General features: G+C 38.0%; 1 protein-coding gene across 26 annotated transcripts in view; it reads left to right on the top strand.

Moving 5' to 3' along the window:
- The first annotated feature begins 9,197 nt into the window (after positions 1-9,197).
- Positions 9,198-12,763, top strand: part of wnk2 (WNK lysine deficient protein kinase 2) — a 42,942-nt gene continuing 39,376 nt past the window's right edge. For 18 of the 26 annotated variants that reach the window (XM_073917009.1, XM_073917012.1, XM_073917014.1 and 15 more), the window contains exon 1: positions 9,198-9,654. The gene's annotated coding sequence lies outside the window, so the exon portion shown is untranslated. Of the gene's footprint in view, positions 9,655-12,490; positions 12,626-12,763 lie in introns of all 26 variants that reach the window. The other 8 variants (XM_068224422.2, XM_073917013.1, XM_073917015.1 and 5 more) reach the window with 1 other exon arrangement.

Consider the following 12,763-nt stretch of genomic DNA (forward strand, 5'->3'; position numbering starts at 1 on the left):
TTAACTTCTCCAAAATGGTTTGCCAAGCTTATGATTAAATTTCATATTTAGAATCACCAATACAATTTAACAACAGCTGTCTCTAAAAGTTAATTTCTAAACATTCAAATCACAAAATGAAAATGTTTAAGATGCCCAAGCTAATGCGGATGTGCGCATGCACAATATCACAACACCAAACACAATTGTGTGCCAGTAAATTCAGTAATTATGGTCATTTCTAGAGGATGCAGTCAGATCAGTCAATCATACTATGTATCTACCATGAGAATCAATAACTTGCATGTTACATGATATCATCCTCTGATTAATGGCTTGTCTGATTGCGCTGGTCTTTTGAAGTAATTTCCGACTTCTTAGAAATCTCCCAAAATGATAGTGATCTCTTTTACAAGTTTGTTGGCCTTCAACTAGTTGGTGGGAATTCATGAGGTCTGATGCAACAAACTGTACTTCGCATCTATTTCAAAGAGATTAAAAAAAACAAACAAAGAGTATTTGTTTTCAAATATAGTTGTGTCATTGAAAAGCTGAGATTTCAAGTTTTATGGGGATACATTTCTGTGAGGTAAGGTCTGTGAGGTAAGTATTTGTGTTTGCTGACCCCAGACTGTTCATGGCAATGAAGCTGCAGAAATTGTCTGTTTTCTTGCTCTGTCATTACTGTTTTCACAGAAACAGCCATGCTGGGGGCAGTGGAGCAATGATGGATGGCCCAACTTGCCAGATTTCAGTTAGAGGTGTGCTTTAGACTGGGGTGGAGAAATGGAAATGCTGATGCTCTCTCTTTAGATGGCCTGTAAACAACACATTTGTCAGGCATATAGTAGATTAAGTGGCCCCCTGTGGTGTGCTGGGATATGTGCCATCTGAAGTGGTCCATGCCTATGGCCATACCTTTTTTTTACAGCATTCAAAGACCAGGAGGAAAGGCAGATCATTGCAAAGAGATCCAGTGAACCCAGGAAGATTTAATTGGCCCAATGACTGGCTGAAAGCACAGCTGCTGATCCAGTGATCTCACGATAATGGATGTTTATGTATAGAGGGGGATGACTTAGACCAGGAGTGGCCAGCCCTGTTCCTGGAGAGCCACCTTCCTGCAGATTTCAGTTGCTACCCATATCAAACACACCTGAACTAATTAATTAGGACCTGAACACCACATGATAATTACAGGCAGGTGTGTTTGATATGGGTTGCAACTGAAATCTGCAGGAAGGTGGCTCTCCAGGTACAGGGTTGGCCACCCCTGACTTAGACCAAAGGAACAAGTAGCAGAGGGTCGACCAATTCCAATTGTTGCTGCAACATTGGTGCCACTTCAGTGTGGATCAAAGATTGTTGTGAAGGGAGGTATGTGATCCAAAGACATTCAAAAATATTGTGCCTGGTCTCTGCAAAACCAAGTCCTGGAATAGGTGCACAACCATCCAGGATAGCCTACCTTGAAATGGAAAAAGCCCTGGGCTTGACTTGTTGCCATTTCTTTTGGACTGGGATGACAAGGACTGGAGAAGTGATGTCTTGAATGTGTTTAATGTATTCTGCATGAGACTAATAAAGTGAACACCCCTCTTGCATCTATACAATCGAAAAATCCTTTACAGATTGTCTCTGTTGACTTCCTAGTCATAAAAGACATACTGAGAAAGTCTCATACGACACCTAATAACCCAGCAGAGATGGTACAGGGCAACAATAATACACCCTGCCGTGCTAAAGGGCATGCCCTTATTTTTGGATGTTTGGACAATATGCCAAATTGCTCATGGACAAAGTTGGTCTGCCCCGAGGAGATAAGTCTTCAGGAACAGTTGGCTGATGTGCATCATCATCATAAAAGGTTAGTAACTGTCTAATAATCAAGCAAGAAAACACCCTCAACTTTACCAAAATACATAATAAATGGTGCATAGATGGGAACGAAATACAAATATTGTTATATTTCAACCTAAACTTGACATTCGGGTTTCTGTTGTAAATAAGGAACAGGCTGTTGGTGATGAGAGGGTTTTGGACCATAATATGTTAAGTCTTTGTATGTCTGAGGTAGCCTTGCACTTGCCGAATGAAGTAGAGGTGCAATCATCTGCTCTTAAGAATAATTCAAAGAACAGTAAGTATCTTACAGAAGGATGGATGAACTGCTTATAGTATGTTCATCCATCAAATTCTACAGGGTGAAGGGCCAGTTGAGGACTTGAGGTGGTCTGCATGGCCAGGAAGGGCCTGTTGCCTCGTCTTTAGAAAATGTGAGGTATTTGAGTGGACATGTGTGGACATATTTAGAGTAGAGGTGGTGGATGTAAGCTGTGCCTCCCAGATGAGGGTTGGGCATGGTGGTGTCGTCCACGCTAATGTTTCCTTGTGCTGTGCCGGCAAGTGACATCAACACCTGAGTTGAGTTTGGAAGACCAAATCTATAAAGGGATTGGCCTGTTGAGGTTGTGGGAGGGGTTTTCCTGTCTGATTGTGGGTGCTGCCAAGTTTCTTGCCAAGACTACTGTGCCGGCATGTGGGCATATGAATGACTGAGAGGGATATTTTAAATTGCTGGAGATTTCCCAGGACTAAAGTTCGGCAGCCATTATTGACTGATGTATTGAATGATGCATCCCACATCCGGTAGCAGGTAAGAGGGCCAGCAGTAAATTGTTTTAATTGCTGCGTGGTCGATACTGTGTAATATGTATATTGTATATAAAGGAGACTCATTTTGGGTATGATAACCAAGTACGCTTGGTCCTCTGGCACTGGTTTTGCGTTTGCATGTTTGTTTATGTGAGTAAAAGGCAGCGTGAGCGCAGATTGTTATCATTCTTACCTACAGGATACACTGTAGAGTGGCGATGGCTAGATATTTAGCTTAAATAGTATCAATTGTATGAATGGTTTTGCGTTGTTAGTAAATTGTTATTGGATTAAATAACATGTCTTACATGATTTTGGTGTTTGCTGTGTAATACAGTTGTGTATGTTGGTTATGTGAACAATTACTTTTAAGACTCCCATGTTGAATATCTCATAGTTGCCATTTTAATTGTCTTTTTAATCAACGTGCCACGATCCACCAGAATTATCTTCATGCAATATGAACAGTTTAGCTCCTACACACTTTTCTCCTCTTTTGACATTTTAACATTTGTGATCATTCTATAAAACTAAATTGATTTGTAGGAGTTTTTACGCTAATTAAAAATACATATTAATTGTAAGTCAATGAAGACAATTGTAATAAGAAGCATTTAAAATACACACTTTCCCCATTCCCTTACTGGTCAAGGCGAAACTATGCAAACAGATGTGTTTATTTTAAAATGATCATTCAAAAATCATTCTAATATGCTGATTTGCTGCTTTAGAAACATTTTTGAAGTATGTTGAAAAGTCTTAGCATACAGCGTTTTGTGTGTGAAATATAACAAAAGTCAACATTTATAAATATAACCATTATAAAGTAACATGCACCAAAATATTTTTTCTAGAAGACACTAAAGACTCTTTTAATTTATATATATCCACAGCAACTATATTTCATTGTTTATAACTTAACATACATCCCATTGGCGGATTGTTTAATGTCAATTTAAAACGGTTCCCATCAAAGTCACTCATCTCTGCAGAACCAGCTCGATTACCAATTAGCAATTCCATCCCGTCTGAAGCCATAATCCTTGCTTTGATTATATCTAGCAGTCTGTAAAAGTGTTTGTGGTACATTGTGATCTCATGGAAGATGAAAGGAAAAAGGGTTGGACAAACGACTGCCAATCACTGCAGTAGCGATGTAGGATTCGTTCTTTAGAGAGTCGGATCTTTTAACAGAATCAGTTTACAAAACCTGTTTGAACAATTCGTTTACCAACTGTCTAGCAGTTTTTGAAAACCGTTCTATTTACGATGATGATTCGTTCAAAGGAATCGATTCCATGACTTTGAATCCCTTCACTGCAGACCAGATACTTTGCCACAGATTTACCCTCAATCGTCTACAACATAAGAGCAAGGTTCGGGTTACACTTAATCCCATTAAAGGGGGAAAGTTCAGATTTAAATATTTAGAGTAGCCACGAACATGGAGTGTGTTTCTGCTCCCATCTAGTGGTGACTGAAGGAAACTCAGAATTCACGTTTATTGACAGGGCACCATCTCAGTCTCTGTTGTTAAATCTTTGTGCAAAAGACATTTGTTTTAATGGGTAAGAGATAAGAAAATGTCTCTTCACAAAATGCTGTGAAGCAGTAGGCCTAATGTAGGCTTGTGGAATAACACTTGCTGGATTATTTAGCAGATTAAAAGATTATTTAATAAACTCTGCTACTCTTTCTATTATCGCTTCATCTCCTGATTCTCTTCTCTGGCTTTCTCTGTCAACTTCGTGGGTGATACAAGACTGTTTGGGAATCACACAGTAGCAGTGATTAGAGGTATTATTTACTCTTTTTTTTTCTCTATTTTCTCACTTGTTTGTGACAAGTGAATGATGAAGTTGATAGAAATGTGTGTGTTTGTTTGTAAAATTGGTAATAAATCTGACATGAACAGTTGGATTTGATAACTTTCTTAAAATGTTGTTGATAGATTTACACTCTTGAAGTTTCTTTTGTACTTCTAATTCTATTATACAGTGCATCCGGAAAGTATTCATAACGCTTCACCTTTTTTGTTACAGCTTTATTCCAAAATGAATTGATTTGTTTCCTCAAAATACTACACACAATACGCCATAATGACAATGTAAAAATATATATTTTAAAATTGTTGCAAATTTATTAAAAATAAAAAACCTTAAAAAAATCACATGTACATCAGTATTCACAGCCTTTGCTCAGTACTTTGTTGATGCACCTTTGGTGGCAATTACAGCCTCAAGTCTTTTTAAATATGATGCCACAAGCTTGGCACACCTGTCTTTGGGAATTTTTGCCCATTCGTCTTTGCAGTACCTCTCAACCTATATCAGGTTGTATGGGAAGCAACGGTGTACAGCCATTTTCAGATCTCTCCAGAGATGTTCTATAGGATTTAGATCTGGGCTCTGGCTTGGCCACTCAAGCACATTCACCGAGTTGATGTGAAGCCACTCCATTGATATTTTTCCGGTGTGCTTTGGGTCGTTGTTCTGCTGGAAGATGAACAGTGGCCCCAGTCTGAGGTCAAGAGCACTCTGAAGCAGGTTTTCATTTAGGATGTCTCTGTACATTGCTGCATTTATTTTTGCCTCTCTCCTGACTAGTCTTCCAGTTCCTGCTGCTGAAAAACATCTCCACAGCCTGATGCTGCCACCACCATGCTTCCCTATAGGGATGGTATTAGCCTGGTGATGAGCGATGCCTGGTTTTCTCCAAACATAACGCCTGCCATTCACTCCAAAGAGTTAAATTTTAGTCTCATAGGACCAGAGAATTTAGTTTTTTTATGGTCTGAGAGTCCTGCAGATGCTTTTGACAAATTCCAGGTGGGGAGTGTCTTCCGTCTGGCCACTCTGCATACAGGCCTGATTGGTGGGTTGGTGCACAGATGGTTATCCTTCTGTAAGGTTCTCCTCTCTCCACAGAAGAACGCTGGAGCTCAGACAGAGTGACCATCGAGTTATTGATCACCTTCTTGACTAAGGCCCTTCTCCCCTGATCACTCAGCTTAGATGGCCGGCCAGCTCTAGGAAGAGTCCTGGTGAATCTTCCACTTGTAGATGATGGAGGCCACTGTGCAACTTTCAGAGCAGCAGAAATGTTGTTGTAACCTTCCCCAGCCTTGTGCCTTGAGACAATCCTGTCTCGGAGGTCTACAGACAATTTCTTTGTCTTCATGCTTGGTTTGTGCTTTAACATGCACTGTCAACCCTGGGACCTTATATAGACAGGTGTATACCACAGGTGAACTGCTGAAGCATCTCAAGAATGATCCGTGGAAACAGAATGTACCTGAGCTCTATTTAGAGCTTCACGGCAAAGGCTGCAAATACTGATGTACATGTGATTTTTCAGGTTTTTTATTTTTAATAAAAATTTAAGGTTTAGCAAATTTGCAACAATTTCAATGTCATTATTGGGGAACTGTGTGTAGAATTTTAAGGAATTTAATAAATTTAATCCATTTTGGAATAAGGCTGTAGCATAAAAAAATGTGGAAAAAGTGAAGCGCTATCAATACATTCAGGATGCATGCACTGTACAATGATTTATAACTTGTGCACAGAAAATGCTTTTTAAAAGTGGAAAAGGATTTATTAGATCAAAATGCTTTAAAATATTTACTAATATTTTTATATTAGTATTTAATATTTAATATAGTATTTAATATTTTATATAATATTTAATATTTACTAGTTACTAACAATATATATATATATATATATATATATATATATATATATATATATATATATATATATATATATATATATATTAAGAACTATTTCCAAAAAGATTGTTTTAAGAACCATAAATAGTTGTTAAATGACATAGTGCTGTAAGAAATAAAAAAAACTAACATTATATTTTTGGCAGTTTTTATTTTTGGGTGTTGTAAAACACCACATTTTACTGTTTAAGCTGTTTAAGACATTTTATATATTTGTTCAGTTTAAGTGATTTGGTATCCTATTTGTAGAAAGTGTCTGCCTTGGGACAGAGCAGAACAATTTAATTGTAGTAATTTTAGAGAGAGCACTGACAACAGTTCAATATGTCAAGTTCTTAAAGTACAGACTCATGACAGACTAATTAAATGCAGTAATAAAGAAGTGCAGTTTCTATAAATATAAAGAACCTCAAGACAAGATTTCTGACCCTCCCTGCACACTTGTCTTTCTAAATCTTTAAATGACCAAGATTATCCTTTTTCTGTGATTCATCTAATGAATGACCTAGTGATTTTAACCATAATAGACTAATAGATTACAGCACACTGCAATGTTGAAGCACGTTTTCAGACTTGTTTACCTTTAATGTAGAGCACACATTAGAGTTCTATTTTTAATCCAGAATTAATCCAGTTGTTACTCTAATGAAAAATATGGGTAAAATGTTACAGTAAGGTTGTATTAGTTAATGTTAGTTGAATGCATTTACTAACATGAACAAACGATGAACAAAATATTTATTAAAGTATTTTTTTTATATTAGTTAACAATAGTTGACTCAGAGCCAATTACCTACTGTTAACAAGCATGAATTTGAACAATGCATCAGTATTTGTTGAACTATGATTATTACATGCTTTACTAGAATTACTCATTACTGGTTATTGTTAGTAAATAATGAAACTTTACTTACATGACAAAAGCCTTGTCTCCTATCCAAGTTTTAGGAACAACAATAACTTGACTTCTAGTTGATCATTTGGTCTTAGAAATGTATTACCAAAATAAAATATGAGCATGCCTTGATTTTTAATTATTTAATTAGAACAGTAGGTCTGACTTTGCCTAGACAAAAGCCTTGACACTTAACAGAAATAATGTTCACTCTCAAGAAATAAAGGTACAGGAGCTGTCACAGGGGCAGTATCTTTTCAAAAGATACATATTTGTCCAGTCCACACTGGTACCTCAAAGGTACATATTACTGCCTAAATGTACCTAAAAAGTACCTTTAAGGTACCATTATGGACCCTTCGGGTACAAATATGTACCTTTTCAAAAAGGTACCGCCCCAGTAACAGCTCCTGTACATTTATTTCTTAACTTTGGCACAGTTGGCGTTTCTGTGTGGAGTTTGCATGTTCTCCCTGCCTTCGCGTGGATTTCCTCTGGGTGCTCCGGTTTCCCCCACGGTCCACAGACATGTGGTTCAGGTGAATTGGGTATGCTAAATTGTCCGTAGTGTATGAGTGTGTGTGTGTGTGTGGATGTTTCCCAGAGATGGGTTGTGGCTGGAAGGGCATCCGCTGCGTAAAAAACTTGCTGGATAAGTTGGCGGTTCATTCTGCTGCTGCAACCCCAGATTAATAAAGGGACTAAGCCGACAAGAATATGAATGAATGAATGGATTTTACAATGAAAATAATGCAATATAGCCTATAATTTACTGTAAATTTAAGATCTTTTTTTTTACAGTGTGTCTGACTCCCATGAGCTTGGACGACTGCTTCTATACATCTCTGCAACGACTCAAATAACTTATTATGAAGTCATCTGGGATGGGAAAGAAAGCGACTCCCAGAGTTCATCAAGATTCTTTGAATTAATCTTCAATGCCTCCTCCATCTTACCCCTGACATGCTCAATAATGTTCATTTCTGGTGACTGGGCTGGCCAATCCTGGAGTACCTTGACCTTTGAACTTTGATGTGGAGGCTGAAGTATGAGGAGCGCTATCCTGCTGAAGAATTTGCCCTCTCCTGTGGTTTGTAATGTAACGGGCAGCACAAATGTCTTGATGCCTCAGGCTGTTGATGTTGCCATACACTCTGCAGATCTTTCGCACGCCCCATACTGAATGCAACCCCAAACCATGATTTTTCTTTCACCAAACTTGACTGATTTCTGTGAGAATCTTGGGTCTATACGGGTTCCAGGTCTTCTGCAGAATTTGTGATGATTGGGATGCAGTTCAACAAATGATTCAGCAGAAAAATCGCCCTTCTGACACTTTTCCAAATGATCAACTGGGATGGACCATGGACGACAAGAATTTTGTCAGGTAGTGTATTTCAAAGTGGGATCAAATAATGAAAATTTCGTTCTTATAAATGAAATCTATATTAACTCTTATGATATAACTTAAACAATCACCTCTGACAGGAAAGTAGCGATCATGTATCCCCCCCTTTAAAATGGTTAAACTGATGATTTCACAGCAAACCCTCTGGCCTCATGAATGCATTATTACTGTAAGGGTTATTGCAGAGGGAATAAACACAACTCTCTCCAGTAGGTGGAACATTTTCTTTCAGGAGCAGAGGAAGAGGAGCAGGGGAGGGGTGAGAATAAAAAAAGCATCGTCATACAACATTCATTCACATTAAATATTCATCAGTCTTAACCAAGTCACGCGGCGACCGTGCATGGATATATATTGAGCCTACTAAAAGACATGCATGCAAAGTTGCTAGAAACTACTACAAACTTATGTATGCTAACATATGAGTCTAATACATCTGACGATTAGTTATGTCTCTGCAGGACAGTGACGCATCCCGGCCGGTCCGTCCTTCAGCCCGGCTCTTGGTCTCACGTCACGTAGGTTTTGGGCGGACCCAGCGTTCCGTGGGGTCCATGACGACCCGTATAGTGGAGGAGAAGGGGACCGCCTAAAAACAGACGCTTTTATTGGACACACAGTGTTGCTAGGTGCTGCAGGATGTCCGTAAGTGAGCATCAGCACTGGAACTATGAACGCTGTAATATAACCAGGGAGCAATCTTTAGGGAGGTGTCGGTGTGCCGTATTATCCGAGATGAGGAGAGCATTGCCGCAGTGAGCAAATAATCTCATCAACTGGCTGTGGATTTCATGTCCCTTACAGACGCTGACATTTATAAGAAGCAAGAAGGGTACTCGGCTTTGAAGCGGCTATGCGCGTGCTCGGTGAAAGTAGACGTCGGAGAGATCGTTCAACACAATGGTAATTCAAAAGGCAGATGCGCACTTTATAGTTTTGTGACGGATTGAACAACGTGACAAGCCCTGTCACCTGCCCGGCATGGTGAGTTTGATTCTGATATTAGTTTCGTAGTGAATAACAATGTTTTTAAATTGTTTTGAAGTAGCTGCACGTTTGCGCTATGCGTTTCTGATGTAAGGGAGCGTGCGTCGTACTTAAAAAAAGAAGTGATGTGTGAAATATTTGTACGTCTTTCATTTTGACTTTGTTTCTAATTGTATAAATAGTTGATTATAATTAATGTTAGCTTTTATATGTAAACGAGGATTCTGGCAGTGGGTCCTCAAATGATGCCGAACTGCGTCAGTACACACTGTCATTGCAGGTATGGCAAACAGTTTTAACATTTATTATTTTTAAATTAAGTGACTATTATAGATCTAGTTTTATTTTCGCATGCCTTATTAATTTAATAAAGACAAGCATCTTTTTAATTTCAATATACCCTTACTATTCTTTAATTCCAGTATAGTGAATAACATCTTCTATATACACTGTATATGCTGGGTTCCACACAATTCCTTTATGTTGTCCCACAAATCGATTAAGCTAACTTAATCGTCTAATATTAAGTGGACTGAACATGAAATAATTAAGTTGTCCCCCCCCCCCCCCCCAAAAAAAATTAGGAATTGTGTTGTTTCAACTTATTTTAATATGTAGTTTAAACGTGCAGCAAAGACATTGTTTTAGTGTACACCAGTAGTGGCTATTTAATCATTCACTTGTAATTGTTACTTTGTAAAATGAACTTTTCAGACATAATTATTGTCCCGTTGCTTGTAATATTTCAAGTTTTATAACTGCTATCCAGTAGTCAGTTTAACTAGTAAAAATTGTAGTGTAGGGTATAAAGTAGCCATTGTGTCACATGAAAAAATCGTAAAATGGTTTTAACATTACTTCGATTTACAGTTGAAGTCAGAATTATTCGCCCCCCTGAATTATTAGCCCCTGTTAATTTTCCCCCCCCAATTTCTGTTTGATGGAGAGCAGATTTTTTTAACACATTTCTAAACATAATAGTTTTAATAACTCATTTCTAATAACTGTTTTTTTATCTTTGCCATGATGACAGTAAATAATATTTTACTTGATATTTTTCTAAACGCTTCTATACAGCTTAAAGTGACATTTAAAGGCTTAACTAGGTTAATTAGGTTAACTAGGCAGGTTAGGGTAATTAGGCGAGTTATTGTATAACAATGGTTTGTTCTGTAGACTATCGAAAAAATATATAGCTCAAAGGGTTAATAATTTTGAACTTAAAATGTTTTTTAAAGGGCTAATAATTCAGACTTCAACTGTAAATACAGTATGTTTGTGTTTCAGGGTCAGATATTAACTTTTCCATTACTGTTGTAGACAACAAGGGCATTTTTTAAAATAATATATTTGTAGGGGTTTATTATGATAGGACAAAAGAGAGAGAGGGAAAGGATCGGCAAAGAACCTCTAGCAGGGAATCGGTTGTCGTGATCACGTTGGTTCTATATGTCAGCGCACAGTTTTTAACAATAATAATCAGTCTCTCTTCTGTTGGAAGGGCATCCACTGTGTAAAGCACATGCCAGAGTAGTTGGTGGTTCATTCCGCTGTGGCGACCCCTGATAAATCAGAGATTACGTCAAAGAAAAATGAATGAATAAATCAGTCTCTCCAGGATTTGTGAGTCCAATGGCTTTTGAGAACAAAAATATAATTATTTTACAAGATTTTTGTGTATCTTTAGAGCAGAACTCAAAAACAGAAACAAATAATGCTATAAATCTTGAGAAAAGCCTTCACAAAAGCTATCATAATCTAGAAAAATGTCCCTGTAAATTCCTGTAGGGACTTTATTCTTTCATGTTAATAATTCTGAAAACTTTATCAATAAAACAATAACAATTATACACAGTTTACACACAAAAATAATTGCTCTTGATATCAAAAAAAAAAATTACTTAAGAGCTTTGTGTGTAAAGAAAGATTTATCTGGCTTTACATATGATCATATTGGTCCATTTTAGTATTTTAAGCATATATAAGTTTAACAAAACTGTTTTATAATAACTAAAGCTGCAAAATATTTTTCGACAAGGTGGCTCAGTGGTTAGCTCTGTCACCTCACAGCAAGAATGTCACTGGTTCAAGTCCTGGCTGGACCAGTGAGGCGTGGGTTTCCTCCGGGTGCTCTGGTTTTCCTCACAATACAAAGACATGCGCTAGAGGTGAACCGAATAAACTAAATCGGCTGTAGTGTATGTGTGTGCATGTGAGAGTGTACGGGTGTATGTGTGTGCATGTGAGAGTGTACGGGTGTTTCCCAGTTCTGGGTTGCAGCTAAAAGGGAATCCGCTGTGTAAAACAAATGCTGGATAAGTTGGCTGTTCTTTCCACTGTGGCGACCACTGATGAATAAAGGGACTAAGGAAAGTGAATGGATGAATATTTCAGCACTTTTGTTTATGATTAGAGCATTCGCCGGCATGCAGTCCTTCCGTGACCATGCACTCAACAAAACCCTGGTTTTCTGTGGTGAATGCATCTGATTGGATACTGCAATCTTAAGCTCATCACAGTATGTTTTTGGGAAGGCCGAGCATACATTGTGTGTTTTTTGCTGCTGTATGAGCTCATAATAAGCAATTTTTGAACCCATCTGGAGAAAATCAGTGATGCTCATATGGTCATGTGAGAATTTTCAATCCCAGCTGAGTGACTCACAAACTCCCAATCATTTTTAAACATACCAAAAAAGTTTAGAAGTCACCTTGAATTTGTGAGGCATGTGTGATTGAATGAGCCTACCTGTCAATCCACCTGAAGCTTATCAATCAAGAGGAACAACTCGCTGAACGCCTAACACTATTACTGTATATGCTATGCTTGACAGGGTCATCAGAGATGGTACAGCAGACTTTACAATTCACACACATGGGCTGACTAGTCATCCTGATTTTCTGGAGCTGAAAAAGAATCTGTATGTGTCGCAATCATGCACAGCTCATATCAATACTAAACTGTTATGGTGAGTTGAGTGAGACTTTTAAAGCAATAAAAACACTGTATTTCTCTGTTCCTGGTTTGGTTCAGATTTGTATGCAATGGACCATTCGCTAAGCCCCGCCCTCCTGAGATACTGTTGCTACGCCTGTCAAGCTTTCGT

This window comes from Danio rerio, chromosome 11, assembly GCF_049306965.1.
Source record: "Danio rerio strain Tuebingen ecotype United States chromosome 11, GRCz12tu, whole genome shotgun sequence".
NCBI classification, from domain to species: Eukaryota; Metazoa; Chordata; class Actinopteri; order Cypriniformes; family Danionidae; genus Danio; species Danio rerio.